The sequence below is a fragment of the Petromyzon marinus genome, chromosome 27 (genome assembly GCF_048934315.1).
Source record: "Petromyzon marinus isolate PM22_M1 ecotype Great Lakes invasive population chromosome 27, UKy_Petmar_22M1.pri1.0, whole genome shotgun sequence".
In the NCBI taxonomy this organism is placed as follows: domain Eukaryota; kingdom Metazoa; phylum Chordata; class Hyperoartia; order Petromyzontiformes; family Petromyzontidae; genus Petromyzon; species Petromyzon marinus.
In genome coordinates this window covers 5,756,636-5,767,429 of record NC_133693.1, presented here as the reverse complement: position 1 = coordinate 5,767,429, position 10,794 = coordinate 5,756,636, and positions in this window count along the sequence as shown.

Here is a 10,794-nt window from a genome sequence, read left to right as displayed (position 1 = left end):
AAAGAACCAAAGAAGGCAGCCGTTTCCTCGTGCGGTGCATTGTGGGGTTGGGCGACTGCACTCTGCGCTACCCCATTCGTCTTTGTGTTGCCGGGTTTTTTTGTTGTTTGGGACGCATCTACTACCGCACAAAGCGAGGCAAACCCGCACTTCTGGGTGGATATAAGCAGGGGGGGGTGGGAAGGGGAGAAGCGGGAGGCCGGTGGGGGGGAATTCATTAAACATTCCCCCCATTCTCTTTGGGCCTCTCCCTAGTCACGTAGATGGAAAAATAACAAAAAATCACGACGTTTCGATCGCAACACAAGCAATCGCCCTCAGGTGAAAAAAATATAGCAAGAGAGCTGCCGAAGCAGGGTTTTATATTTGTTATTTTTCTACCTACGTGACTTTACCGAAATACCCAAAGAGTATGAATTCCTGCCGTCACGAAAGCTTCAAGTCAAGATCTCTCTCCCCCCCACCCCCCCATTGTTTCATCTGCCGCGACAGGAGATGGAGTCGAACCGGCGCGCTCTGGACCCACCGGCACGCCACAATGGAAGCTCCTCCATCAAAACAAACACCGCGGCGCCACGGTAGCGAGATGTTAACTACCTCGCCTAGAATGCAGGAGATCTTGGGTTTGGGTGCCGAGCCTGACTTCTACTGTATATTTGGAGTTTGCGTGACGTGGGGACTTTCTTTCCTCTCTCCGGGTCCTCCAAATTTAGAATCAGCGTGACGCGTTTAGAGAAAGTGGCTGCTGTGAATGTCCACGTGATGATGATGGGCCACTTCGTCGAGCTCTCATTGGTGATGGCCAGGTCGCTTCTGAATTAGAGCTATGCAGCTCAGTGGGCCTCGCCTGTTAAAATAAAATTAAAAAAACGCGCGTGCCTTGCACGCCTTGCACGCGCGTTTTTTGCTAATCTGTGGTCAATTTGGTTCGTACCTGGATGGTTGAGCATCGCCCAGGGCTTTGCGAGGTGTTGTAGGAGCGAGGCAGCGAGGGTGTGGCCAGAATTGGCAATCTCTGGCTTGCTCCCGCGTGATGCGAAACAACTCGTCGATGGAAATGGGAATCTTCATCTAAATTACATTTGTAAAGCGCTGAACAGTGAATTAACGATGGTACAACAACAACAAAAAACATACCGCGAGGCATGGGACGAGATTAAATTGGCGCGGTAAATGTTGTGAATATCAGGAGGGCGATGATGGTGGTGAATCTTGAAAGGAAACGGAGGTGAAGATGACATGGATGAGTGTGAATTGATGGAGGGTATCGGCGATGACGCGGGGGAGGGATAGAGAATAAGTGGGTAGGCGAGTGGTAGGCGAGTGAGAATAGGTGGGTAGGCGAGTGGTAGGCAAGTGAGAATGGGTGGGTAGGCGAGTGAGAATGGGTGGGTAGGCGAGTGGTAGGCGAGTGAGAATGGGTGGGTAGGCGAGTGAGAATGGGTGGGTAGGGGAGTGGTAGGCGAGTGAGGATAGGTGGGTAGGCGAGTGAGAATAGGTGGGTAGGCGAGTGGTAGGCGACTGAGAATGGGTGGGTAGGCGACTGAGAATGGGTGGGTAGGCGAGTGGTAGGCGAGTGAGAATAGGTGGGTAGGCGAGTGAGAATAGGTGGGTAGGCGAGTGGTAGGCGAGTGAGGATAGGTGGGTAGGCGAGTGAGAATGGGTGGGTAGGCGAGTGAGAATGGGTGGGTAGGCGAGTGGTAGGCGAGTGAGAATAGGTGGGTAGGCGCGTGGTAGGCGAGTGAGAATAGGTGGGTAGGCGAGTGAGAATGGGTGGGTAGGCGAGTGAGAATGGGTGGGTAGGGGAGTGGTAGGCGAGTGAGAATGGGTGGGCAGGCGAGTGGTAGGCGAATGAGAATGGGTGAGTAAGCGAGTGGTAGGCGAGTGAGAATGGGTGGGTAGGCGAGTGAGCATAGAAGGGTATTTAAGGAGGAGCAGAAGATAGAGAGAGCGGGTGACCTATGGATGTCTTCGAGGGAGTCCATTCTCGTGAAGAGGCGCTAGGAGCGATAAGGAACAGACCCATGGATCGAGTGGAACTCGTAGCGGAGCGTGCGGACCGCTCCGCTACGGCTCCCCGCGCAACAAAGTGAGGCCGTCACGGCAGCCGTCGTGCGTGGATGACCAGCGCAACGTCACAGCACGGTACAAAGACAAAGATCCCCCGTATAGCCTTAATAGACTGTTGGGGCAAGTACTGTTAGCGAGCACCTATTAAAGCCGGCACGGCACACGAGGGGTTGAATGCCCAACGGCACACCCGGCCGCCTTTGTCTCAACAGTGGCGATGTTTACACATCGCACCAGGTACTAATGTGAGGCTGAGTCGACCTAGGGGATGCCCAGGACCGGTTCAGATAATCGTCACTGGTGTTTGCCATGAGCGGGAATCGAACCCGGGTAGCCACTGTCTATCACTCCCCACACACACACAATGTTAAATTTTGATTTATAGCTTTCGTGACTGCAGTAATTCATATTCTTAGCTCTTTCGGTAAAGTCACGTTGAAGGGAAACAATAAAATATATATAAAACAATACAAATTCTCACGACGTTTCGACCATAACCCAAACGGTCGTCATCAGGTGTGTCGGTTTGCATAAATTTATTTACAAATAAACCGACACACCTGATGACGACCGTTTGTGTTACGGTCGAAACGTCGTGAGAATTTTTATTGTTTTATATATATTTTATTATTTTATTGTTTCGCTTCAACGTGACTTTACCGAAAGAGCTAAGAATATATATACACACACAATGTTGTCCCACGTCCGAGCGCATAGGCGCGTCTGAGCGAATTCAGAAAACGCGCACGGATACGGCGAATTTTTTGGGTCGAAACGGGTTGGCCGCGTAGACGGCGTCGGCGTCGCGTCGAGCGGAGCGAAGGCCGTGCGATTTGGGCACGCGCTCAATCGGCTGGTCGCTGGGGTAGAGTGTGGCTACTCCCACTGCTTCCGAGGTGTCTTAGCAGTGTGGAAGAGCGGGGGGGGAGGGGCAATTGCAGGGCTGCGCCTGCACCTTCCTATTGTACTATACATACGTCGTATTTTTTTTTTGCTCCGAACAACAACAACAAAATCCCAGTTGCAGCGCGCGGCACGGTCAAGGAAACTCGCCGTCGTTGGCCGCATATGCATCCAAATGTTCCGAGACTTTGGGAGAAGTCTTGCGCAACGTTTGTCGCGGGTTCTTCGCGATCGTCGCTGTCACCTTTGAAGATTTTTGTTCGCTATTGAAGGAGGGGGGGGAGGGAGGGGTGAGGGCGAGCCCTTGATTGAACTCGTTCTTCACGCACGTTCAGGGCCGGCCACGTGGCCACGTGGCTCAGAGATCACAGCGCTGAGCCGCCACCCTCTGCGATCCATTCAGAGCGACGCATCGAACACCTCTTCGTGTTTGAGAACGCCCCGCAGGTAAAAGGATGTCAAAGAGCTACCTCCAAGATCCCGTCTCTTCCTTCTTCAATCTGATCCACGCATCACTCACCACGCTCGCTCGCGCTGCATGCGAGAGTGGTGAGGCTTCGATCGCGTGGCAGTTGAACCGATTTAAATTCTTGAGAGATGGAACATGACTTAACTCATCATGGTTCTACTTAGCTCGGAAAGTCACCCTGTATAAAAAACAGGAAAGCGAGTGGCCTTGGGCAGGGTTCGTGTGGACATCTTTTGCAGGAGGGTCCTGTTGCTGCTACATTTATGTATTTTATTTATTTATTCATATCCAAGATGTTTGCAGCCAATTAATGATGACGAGTTGTGTTTATTATTATTATACAACGTGGGGAGTAAACCCGGAGCACCCGGACAAAAACCCATGCCTTGCGCGAAGGGAGAAAAGCTCCATCCCCCGTACAGACGGAAACAGATGGCGATTGGTCCACTTGCTGTGCTGCCTTTCTGGTGGCACAGCCAGGGATATGTCAGGAACCTCCTCCTTGACGATGGTGACCACGGGAAGATGAAAGATTCACAACGGGTGTGTGTGTGTGTGTGTGTCTGTGTGTGTCTGTGTCTGTCTGTGTCTGTGTGTCTGTGTGTGTGTCTGTGTGTGTCTGTGTGTGTGTCTGTGTGTGTGTGTCTGTGTGTGTCTGTGTGTGTGTGTGTGTCTGTGTGTGTCTGTGTGTGTGTCTGTGTGTGTGTGTCTGTGTGTGTGTGTCTGTGTGTGTGTGTCTGTGTGTGTGTCTGTGTGTGTCTGTGTGTGTCTGTGTGTGTCTGTGTGTCTGTGTGTCTGTGTCTGTGTGTGTGTCTGTGTGTCTGTGTCTGTGTGTGTGTCTGTGTGTCTGTGTCTGTGTGTGTGTCTGTGTGTCTGTGTCTGTGTGTCTGTGTCTGTGTGTGTGTCTGTGTCTGTGTGTGTGTCTGTGTGTGTCTGTGTCTGTGTGTGTCTGTGTGTGTCTGTGTGTGTCTGTCTGTGTGTCTGTGTGTCTGTGTGTGTCTGTGTGTTTCTGTGTATGTGTGTCTGTGTGTCTGTGTGTGTGAGCGGTGGCGTCGCGGTTAGCGCTATGCTGCGCTACGAATCCGGCAATCCCAGTTCGATTTTCGCTCACGGCGAACACCAGTGACGACTGTCTGAGCCGATTCCTGGCCTCACCTAGATCGACTCAGCCTCAAATGTGTACCTGGTGCAGGGGTGTAAACATCGACACTGGGGAGATAAAGGCGGCCGGGCGTGGTGTTGGCCACCCAACCATCTCGTGTGCCGTGCCGGCCTTCATAGGTGCTCGCTAACAGCACTTGCTCCAATAGTCTGTCAAGGCTACACGGGGGTTATTTGTCTTTATATTTGGTGATCCACGAACCCTCGCTACGGCCTCCACAGTGGCAGGAGCGTAGCCACCACCACGACCACCACCACGACCACCACCACCACCACGACCACCACGACCACCGTCACCAGGACCATCACCACGACCACCATCATCACCACCACCACCGCCACCACTACCACCACGACCACCACCACAACAATAACTGAACTGGGGAAGGATTTTTTTCTTCTGTTATAAACAGACAGATATCAAACGCGTTCAAACCCGTCGTGCACCTGGCCCTGGTCGGAGTTTGTTGAACTCGAGCCAAGCTCGATCTCGTGAAAGTTTACGAGTGCCTCTGTGAGAGAGAGAGAATAATTGCGTCTAGCCATGGACATTGTTCGTGGCATTGGCGCCCGAGGATAGCCCGGCCCAGACCGCTCCGTGATTTTCAAGAAGATCTCTCTCTATATATATATTTTTTAACCTGTCAAATTAGCCTGACAGGTGGAAGGACGAGACATGTGGCCAGAGACTTCTGTGAAAGTCGTTGACACACACCACACACACACACACTCCCTCAAAGACAAAGATCCCACCCGCATAGCCTTTAATAACAAGACTGTTGGGGCAAATGGTTTTCGGGAGTGGCGGCACCAATGAAGGCCGGCACGGCACACGAGGGGGTCGGTGGACAGCACCACGCCAGGTCGCCCTTATCAGCCGAGTGGCGATGTTTTTATTTTTTAAAACGCTGCACCAGGTACTAATTTATGAGGCTGAGTCGACCTACAACACAAACAATGACAAAGGTCTCCCGTATAGCCTTTAACAGACTGTCGCACCTATTAAAAGCCGGAACGGCACACGATGGGGTGGGTGGCCAACACCACGTCCGGCCCAGAGTGCACAATGCACACACTCTCGCACTCTCGCACTCTCGTACGGGGAACCAAAGACAAAGATCCCCCTTATAGCCTTCAATAGACTGTTGGGGCAAGTGCTGTCAACGGGCACCTACTGACCCGGAAACCCGAGTTCGATTCCTCGCTCACGGCCACCAACACCAGTGACTATTGCATGAAGCGGACCCGGGCCCCCGCTAGGTCGACTCAGCCTCAAATGAGTGCCGTGCCGTGCCTGGTGCGGTGCGTTAAAACGTCGCCGCTTTGGGAGAGAGAGAGAGGCGGCCGCTCGCGTGGAGCCGGCCACCCTTCCACCAACCCCCTTCGTGTGCCGGCCTTCAAAGGCGCTCGCCCCAACTGTTCCGTAAAGGCCATACGTGGGAATCTTTTTTTTCCGTCTGTCATTGCCTTTACTGCAATGGTGCAGGCTTTCTCCTGCCCCTGACAACCAGACTCACGCACGCGCGTAATCCCCCGCACGACGCCTGCAAACGTGATCCTTCTGCCGCCTCTCGTTTGACGGCAGCGGAGCGCGCGCAGACAGACACAGTGACAAAGATCCACCGGATAGCCTTGAACAGATTGGCGAGGCAAGTGCTGTTGGCGAGTAGCTCCGAAAAGGGGCACACGAGAGGGTGGGTGGGCCAAGACCAAGCCCGGACGCCTTTGTCTCCACACATCTCCCCAGGTTTCTCGTTTGAGGCTGAGTCGACCTAGGGTGATGGAGGCCCAGGACCGGTTCGAGATCATCGTCTCTGGTGTTGGTGGCCGTGAGCGGGAATCGAACTCGGTGCTTTAACCACTACACTAAGGCACACACACACCACGCGACCCCACTCGCCCCATAGCCTAAATATCACCAGGACCTATTCAGACAATTGCCTGTCGTTGGAGCGTTCTCACCTGCCCCTACTGGACATCTGTGGGGAAAAATATGAGCTTCATAGCTCATCGGATTCCTCCTGCAGTGTGAATAAATTATTCCGATTCTGAGATTATCGGCACTGGCGTTGGCCATGGTCGGGAATCGAATCGTATTGGTAGCGCAGTTGCGCTAGACCACTGCGCTACCGCTCTCCACTACACGACCGCACACACAAGATAAGTACAAAGCTCCCCCGTGTAGCCTTTACCAGACTGTCGGGGCAAGTGCTGTTAGCGAGCAGCACCTATGAAGGGCCGGCACCGTGGCACGCGAGGGGGTGGGTGGCCAGCACCACGCCGGGCTACCTTTGGCCAAGCTGGTTTGATGTTTACATATCGTACTCGGTATTTGGGGCTGAGTCGACCTAGGGGATGCCCAGGACCGGTTCAGATAACAGTGTAAGAATTTTTTTTTGTTACTGGGTGGTAAGTGTTATTTCCTAATTGCTTATGCCTCAAAAGTAGAGAAAATGGATATTATTCCTCACAAACTTTGCTTTTGTGACCAGGACAGTGATATTATGAAATTGACCTATTTTCAGTGAGGAAACGGGCGATTTTGTGTCTTTTCGTTCACATAAAGTCAGAAAACAACAACATATGAATCAAAATTAACATGTATTTATACTAAAGTAATAAAAAAAATTACTACAAAATATTTAGACACCAAGGCGCACAACCACAGGCCACAGCGGACCGAGTTCTCTGTGGGGAGGAACAACGTCAATGGGGAGCCACTGGTGGACCCCCGCAAGGTGCTGATGCCACCACTGCACATTGGGCCTTATGTAACAATTTGTCAGAGCTGTAGATAAGGAGTCGGTAGCCTTCAAGTACCTTCAAGACGTCTTCCCTAAGCTGTCTGAGGCAAAGGTCAAAGTCGGTGTCTTCGTCGGACCACAGATAAAGAAGATCCTGGAGTGAAATGAATTCCCCAAGAAGCTCACTAGTAAGGAGAAAGCGGCTTGGAACAGCTTTGTCGCAGTGGTTCGTGGCTTCCTGGGCAATGACAAGGTCGAAAACTATGTGGAGCTGGTTGAGACTCTGGTGAAGAACTACGGCACAATGGGCTGTAGGATGCCCCTCAAAGTCCATATCCTTGATGCTCATCTTGATAAATTCAAGGAGAAGGGAGCGTACTCGGAGGAGCAAGGCGAGCGCTTCCACCAGGATATACTGAGACTTTGAACGCCGCTACCAAGGACAGTAGAACGAGAACATGATGGGAGACTACATTTGGGGGCTGAATAGTGAAAGTGATTTACAGTATAATCGTAAATCTCGAAAAACTACTCATCTCTAAATCTTTTGTAGTAGTTTTTGTATTACTTTAGCATAAATACATGTTAATTTTGATTCATATGTTTTTTCTGACTTTATGTGAACGAAAAGACACACATTCGCCCGTTTTTTCATTGAAAATAGGCAAATTTCAAAATATCAATGTATTGGTCACAAAAGCAAAGTTTTTGGGGAATAATAGCAATTTTCTATACTTTTTAGGCATGATCAATTAGGAAATAACACTTACTACCCAAGATCATAAATTGTGTTACGCCCCTGGTGTTGGTGGCCGTGAAACGGTAATCGAACTCACGACGCTGGGTGCGTAGCGCGCCTACCGCACACACAAAAAACAAAGATCCCCCCGTAGAGCCTTAACACGCTGTTGTTGGGACAAGTGCTGTTACCGAGCGCACACACACACACACGTGCACACAAACAAACACACACACGTGCACACACGTGCACACGCATTCACATACTCGAGCCCTGCACTGCCACAGGGCTACGGGGTCGCGGGCTGACCCAAGCTGGTTTGGTTATATTGAGGCGACGTGGGTTTTATCCGGATTTGCCTGGGTTACTGTTCCTCCGAAGTCAAAGCCATAAAAACCTCACGCATGAGCGGTTTGCGTTCAGAACACAGCGTGTGAAGTCGCTTTACCGCATGCATACGTACATACATACATACAAATATACTTACAAACATACATACATGCACACCCGCGCGCACACACGCAGAACCAACGTTCAACAATGTAAACCTTGTCAGAAAGAATTATCGCGCGTAATTAAGTCGGCGCCTAACTTTCTGAACCAACGCACAGAATAGCAACAATAACAACAACAATATCACCAAGCAACTCAACGCATCTCGTCAAAAGCAGTATCCGGTTTAAGAACGACGAAGCCGATGATCATTTCAACTTGTAATGCTGCTCGCTCGCTCGCTCTCCCAGTGTCCTCTCGCAGCGCGAGCGAGGGAGAACGTAGGGGACGACTCAGAGGTGCGAGGAGGAGGAGGAGGAGGGACCACAGACAAGGAACGGGGAGCTAGCAGCAGGAGCCAGGCCAGAGGCCAAGCCCTGCGGCCCCCTCTATATATTAAGACATTGATGTTGAGTGCCTACACTACGTGGGGTGGACAAGCGGAGAGAACCACCCACGCCTTGTGCCAGGGAGCCAACGATCTCCAGAGCCAGCGGTTCTTACGCCTTTACTGCAGACTTGGTTCTGAATTGTAAAAAAATAATAAACAACAACAACAACAACAACACAACGTAGCATGTTAATAATAAATACACAGGGGTTGGGGAAACAAAGCCGTTGCACTCACGTGTCCGTGCTTAATCGGTCTCTCGATGATTCACCTTCTAAACAGAAAACCTGGCCATGTCTCGCACCCCCAGGGAGGGCATCTCGTACCCCCAGGGGGATGCGTGTGCACCCTCAGGTTCACAACCCCACTGCTCTCGAGGCTATCACATTCAGAAGGCAGAGTCAACATTCGCGCTGCGCCGCCGCCTCCTGGCCGAGCCGAGGGTATGGCGGGCGCCTCCTCGAAGTCCAACCCACGCGAAGAAGGAAGTTTCACAACGTCTCTGTGTGTGGTGCGGTGATCCACCAACCCTGCCTGCTACCTCCGCAGTGCTGGATTGCAAGTGCAGCAGCGTGGCCACGACACCACCACTACCGGCTGCGAAATATTAAAAAATACATAAATCTTGAGACTCTATTGAGGATTTTTTTGGATAAAAAAGGAATTATTAATTATATTATTATTCACGTAAAAATATCCAATGCACTCGTCAATAACACTGTGGCCTTAAGAGGGGAAAACATATACAATGTGGCGTTTCTGGCAACAGCCCTTCTTCAATAGAGGTGCGATGATTAATGTAACCTCTTATTGATGATTCGATCAATTGTCGTGATGCACGGTCTCGGGCTCGATTCGAGATGGTAACAATTTTAAAATATATATGTACAATAACACTTTGCGCTAGCGGCCACTAGTGGCTGCAAGGAGAGGACTCACCTGAAGTCTTTGGGGATAAACAACAACTCCGAGTTAGAAGGATCAATGAGACTTCAAGTGTAGTCACGCAGCGCCCCCGTGTGGATATCTCTGCGCAGTGCAGGTAAGGGGTGGACTACTGTGTTGTTCATTCTTGATTTGACACCGTTGGAGGAATCCGATGAGCTATGAAGCTCTTTTTCGCAGATGTCCAGCAGGGACGGCTCTAGCAAAGTAACAACAACAAACAATACCAAAAAAAACAACCGACGGGAGTGTAAAGTAGAGAAAAGGTAAGAAACCTGACTCCACATACAGATGAATACAATCTAGAAGTATTATTTGCACGAGTACATACATTCCTGACGATGTTTCAACACCGAATGCGAGCTTGGGCCAGGCAATAAACAACTAAAACAGTCCTCGCGACCGCTCTGAGACCACGCACAGTAGTCCCGCAATTTAATTGCACACATCAACATTTGCAAATGTTTAGCACGCAGGAGGCTGTAGCGACCGATATCATCCATTAGAGAGGTGTTCGGTTCAGGTCGCGTAAATATATAAACGCGTCGGTAAAACTCGTCAACACATCTACGCCTCTATATAGGGAACTAAACAAGATGACTTCTCCACAAGTCTGGCTGTCGCCTGATGAAGTTGGTTGTCATTACTGACGAAACGTCGTACTCTGATTGTAAATGTTGTGGCTTGGCTCTCCAACACACAACCGGCGTGCTGTACTAGTGACGAATTGGCCACGATCTGTTTACGAGACAACCCTTACTGGTTGGCTGTGTCGGGTGGTGGCGGGTTTTAACGACACATTTCAATATTTACGCCATCTATCCCCAAAAAAAACCTCTATTCTGGATTTGCAAATGTGTTTGCATCCAGGCACGAATCC